At 43.4% G+C, this 4,642-nt stretch overlaps 4 non-coding genes across 4 annotated transcripts; all 4 read right to left on the bottom strand.

The window, feature by feature from the left end:
• Window positions 1-228: 228 nt before the first annotated feature.
• Window positions 229-419, bottom strand: LOC140287146 (U2 spliceosomal RNA). Its single transcript, XR_011911502.1, has one exon. It is a non-coding gene; the product is annotated as a U2 spliceosomal RNA (small nuclear RNA).
• Window positions 420-678: 259 nt separating this feature from the next.
• Window positions 679-792, bottom strand: LOC140287150 (U5 spliceosomal RNA). Its single transcript, XR_011911505.1, has one exon. It is a non-coding gene; the product is annotated as a U5 spliceosomal RNA (small nuclear RNA).
• A 391-nt stretch (window positions 793-1,183) lies between these two features.
• LOC140287153 (U2 spliceosomal RNA) lies at window positions 1,184-1,374 on the bottom strand. The gene has a single exon (XR_011911508.1). It is a non-coding gene; the product is annotated as a U2 spliceosomal RNA (small nuclear RNA).
• A 308-nt stretch (window positions 1,375-1,682) lies between these two features.
• Window positions 1,683-1,796, bottom strand: LOC140287154 (U5 spliceosomal RNA). The gene has a single exon (XR_011911509.1). It is a non-coding gene; the product is annotated as a U5 spliceosomal RNA (small nuclear RNA).
• Window positions 1,797-4,642: the final 2,846 nt, after the last annotated feature.

The following is a 4,642-nucleotide window of genomic DNA, read 5'->3' as shown; positions in this document are numbered from 1 at the left end:
CCAGGCTTGTGCAATCTCAGGGAGACAACTCACTGACAGCCTCGTACTGATTCGAGACATCATTGATTACGATAGAGAAAGAAACACCCGGCTTGTCATCTTAAATTTAGACTTTGAAAAAGCTTTTCATCAGGTCTCGCATCAATATCTCTTTCAGGTGTTGCAGCCATCGAATAGGACCCTGAAACTTCCATCCTGCACCGCTGTTTGCTTTTTCACAAGAGCAGAGAAGATCGCACCGTTCCCAGCGGCACTGCAGTACCGGGTCGATGCTTGGAGTGAACGGAGCCAGCTCCTTTTTCAACTCCTATTGCTAAAAATCCATTTAATATGTAGTCCTCGTATAGAGGACATATCAAATATTAAACTGATAAGAACAGATACCACACTTGATCTTAGCCAAAAGGCCGAGAAGCGATAACTGTCCACTGGTTCACGTCCGAGGGCCCTTCCTGGCACAATGCGCACTTGTAGCGGTGTTCTTTTTAGTGTCACTTTGCACCTCCGCACTGAGCACTCTTCAGACCTTTTAAATGGTATAACTTTGCACTCCTGCACGCTCCAGCAAGCACCATTCAAGCAACAACGTCAGCACAGTCGCAACAAGTAAGGCGACTCTACTCAGAGAAGTCACTCTGCACAGTAACAAGATTTCTTTTGCACAGACAGAAAGGGCTTCACCCGCAAAGGTAAAGCCTGCCAAAAATAGAAACATCTCACTAGTGCTGCTCTCCACAGAAGTCTTTAGTAAAAGGCGAAAGACTTGTACGTTATGAAGAGAAACCAGAGTACGATTATCCGTCACTGCAGGAGCAGGGCATCAGGCTAGTTGGCATAGCCACCTTCCCCATGGTGAGCTTTGCTTGGTAGAGACGTTTGCTCCCCCCCCCTTGCTCCTCGGCTGACCAAGTAGGGACAATCGGGCCCTATTCGATGGCTGCCTTGTCTTTTACTCTGTGCAAAAGACAAGGCAGCAACAAAAACACCATGGGAACACCGTATTGAGGCTTTTTTCTGACCGCTCATTCGGTGTCGCGTTTCTTTCAAGCAATTCTCCCGGTTAGCCCGCACTCGGCTTGCTCCCAGAGCCGTGTTAAAGTCTACTTCGCATTCACACTCTCTTCTCAGCAGACTAAAAGAAACTTCCATCCTGCACCGCTGTTTGCTTTTTCACTAGAGCAGAGAAGAGCGCACCGTTCCCAGCGGCACTGCAGTACTGGGTCGATGTTTGGAGTGAACGGAGCAAGCTCCTTTTTCAACTCCTATTGCTAAAAATCCATTTAATATGTAGTCCTCGTATAGAGGACATATCAGAAATTAAACTGATAAGAACAGATATCACACTTGATCTGAGCTAAAAGACCGAGAAGCGATAAATGTCCACTGGTTCACGTCCGAGGGCCCTTCCTGGCACAATGCGCACTTGTAGCGGTGTTCTTTTTATGGCCATAGGTGGCCAGAGTGTCACTTTGCACCTCCGCCCACCCGCTGCACTGAGCACTCTTCAGCCCTTTCAAATGGTATAAATTTGCACTCCCGCACGCTCCAGCAAGCACCATTCAAGCAACAACTTTGCACTCCAGCTTCGAACATCGGCACAGTCGCAACAAGTAAGGCGACTCTACTCAGAGAAGTCACTCTGCACAGTAACAAGATTTCTTTTGCACAGACAAAAAGGGCTTCACCCGCAAAGGTAAAGCCTGCCAAAAATAGAAACAACTCATTAGTGCTGCTCTCCACGGAAGTCTTTAGTAAAAGGCGAAAGACTTGTACGTTATGAAGAGAAACCAGAGTACGATTATCCGTCACTGCAGGAGCAGGGCATCAGGCTAGTTGGCATAGCCACCTTCCCCATGGTGAGCTTTGCTTGGTGGAGACGCTTGCTCCCCCCCCTTGCTCCTCGGCTGACCAAGTAGGAACAATCGGGCCCTATTCGATGGCTGCCTTGTCTTTTACTCTGTGCAAAAGACAAGGCAGCAACAAAAACACCATGGGAACACCGTATTGAGGCTTTTTTCTGACCGCTCATTCGGTGTCGCGTTTCTTTCAAGCAATTCTCCCGGTTAGCCCGCACTCGGATTGCTCCCAGAGCCGTGTTAAAGTCTACTTCGTATTCACTCTCTTTTCTCAGCAGACTCTTGGGATTTTATCTATAAAATGAATTCCTTCACTCAAACTATGTTAAAACTGCTTTGCGAGACCTGATGAAAAGCTTTTTCAAAGTCTAAATTTAAGATGACAAGCCGGGTGTTTCTTTCTCTATCGTAATCAATGATGTCTCGAATCAGTACGAGGCTGTCAGTGAGTTGTCTCCCTGAGATTGCACAAGCCTGGTCTGGGTGAATTACCTCCTCTAAAACAGAGGACATCCGTGTCGCTAAAACCTTGCTAAAAAGTTTACAGTCAAAGTTTAAAGGTGTGATGGGCCTCCAATTCTTTAGGTCAGTCTTATCATTTTTTTTATAAAGTAGAATCACTATTCCCACTCTAAAACTGTCAGGCAGTCGGTCGAGTTTTTCAAAATCTTTAAAAACATCTAAAATGTCTGATGATAAAAGGTCCCAAAAGGTCAGATAGAATTCTGCAGGAAGCCCGTCTAAACCCGGAGCTCGACTTCTCTTAAAACCTGTTAGGCATTTTTTTTAACTCTAAAGCAGTAAAATCCTGTGTCAAGTGTGCATTCTCTTTTACGGTTTTGTCAACGAATTTTAAAATTTCTGCCGATGTTTCCAAGTGCACTGGTTTCTCTTTGTACATGTTACTATAAAAGGTATGTACAGTTTCAATCATCTCTTGTGTGGATTTTGTTCAAAACCCATCTTCTCTTTTTAGATTTTGAATACACTCCTTTTTATTTATAACTTTCTTAAAAAAGTACCATGTGCATTTTTCACCTTCCTCAATTTCCTGCTCCCTGCTTCTTACAAAAATTCCTTTACTCTTTATTTCTGCTAAAACTGACATTTCCTTTTTGACATCTTTGATTTCTTCATTAAAGTTTATGCCACACTGATTTAGTTTAAAGTAGCGCTGTAAGCGTTTCTGTTGTCCCATCATACATCTATTCTCTTTCCTTTTTTTACGTTTACCTTGCTGTTTAAAAAAAGTCTGGGTCGTTTCCTTCACCATTTCCCACCATTGTGCATGTGTTTCGTAGAGGTCTTGAAGGGTCTGCCACTCTTTATAACATTCCCTGTACTGACTGACTATGATTTCATCCTCCAACAGGGAACAGTTGAGTTTCCACAGACCACGTCCTACCGTCACACCAGAAGGGGGTGAAAGGGTGCAGGAGAGCATAAGGTGGTTTGAAAAGAAAACAGGGGTTAATCTAACATCAGTGGGTGGGCAATCTCTAGTAAAGAAATAATCGATGCGAGAGGCTCTGGTGCCATCATGACTAAACCAGGTGAAGCCCTCCTCTCTGGGATGCATGGTTTTAAAACAGTCAGTAAGCTTAAAATCCCTGCATATGCCCTGAAGTAAAATCGAAGTCTTATCCACTTTAAAATCTCCCCCTGCTCTTTTTCTATCTTTCCTGCTCAAGATACAGTTAAAATCCTGCTACAACTAAAGGTACTTGCCCTAGCATGTAAAGCTGTATATCTTCTAAAAGGTCATACCTGTCATTTTTCCATTGAAACCATAAATATTTAAGAGGTTAAAGTCTTGCCCCATAAAATTCAAGTGTGCTAAAAGTGCCCGTCCGTCTCTCACCACTGTGCTACCTTTCACCAGAACATGCGGATTTTTAATTAGAATGGCCACACCATCATTTTTATTTTGATTTGAACCACTCCATATCGATAAATGGGGCCACATTTCCTCCCATTGTCTATGGTTTTTTAAAAAAGGTAGTCCACATTCTTGTATTAAAAACACATCTGATTTTATGGAGTCTAAGAAGGATAAAATACTCTGGGCTCTTGTCTTTGATTTCACACTTCTCACATTTAGTGTTGAGAAGGTGAGAACCATTAAAAGGATAAAGGAAAGTAGGTATGTCATTTTCGTTTTTCTAAGTTATCAAAACAAATTACACACTCAGGTTATTTCTTGGGAAACTAGCTCTTCCTTCATTTCTTTAGGTGAAAAGTGAGTAGGGTGATCTATATTTCCTTTTCGGACTCTCGGTGTTACCCGTTTGGGAGTAATTATGGCTGGACATTCACACCTACTTGCAGCCGAACACCACCTCTCCCGCTTTTGATGATGTATGGACCGGCATTCTTACCTTTTCTAACACATTTTCCAGCAATTATGGTCGGACATTCACACCTACTCACAGCCGAACAACTCCGCTACCGCAATTTCATGGTGTATAGTCAGGCATTCTCACCCTTTCTCATCAGCTTTTTGCAAATTATGATCTGACATTCACACCTACTTGCAGTCGAACAGCTCTGCTCCCGCTTTTGATTATGTTTGGTTAGATATTCGAAACTTTTCTTAACTGCTTTTTACAAACTTTGGTTGGACGTTCACACCTTCTTGCAGCCGAGCACCTCCGCTTCTGCTTTTGATAGTGTATATTTGGGCATACAAACCTTTTCTTACCCGCTTTTTACAAACCATGGTCGGGCTTTCACACCATCTCTTAGCTGAACAACTCCGCTCTCTCTTTTGATTGTGTACAGTCGGG

This window comes from Leuresthes tenuis, unplaced genomic scaffold (assembly GCF_036924035.1).
Source record: "Leuresthes tenuis unplaced genomic scaffold, fLeuTen1.0.hap1 SCAF_113, whole genome shotgun sequence".
Classification (NCBI taxonomy): domain Eukaryota; kingdom Metazoa; phylum Chordata; class Actinopteri; order Atheriniformes; family Atherinopsidae; genus Leuresthes; species Leuresthes tenuis.
This window is presented reverse-complemented; position numbering and strand designations above follow the sequence as displayed.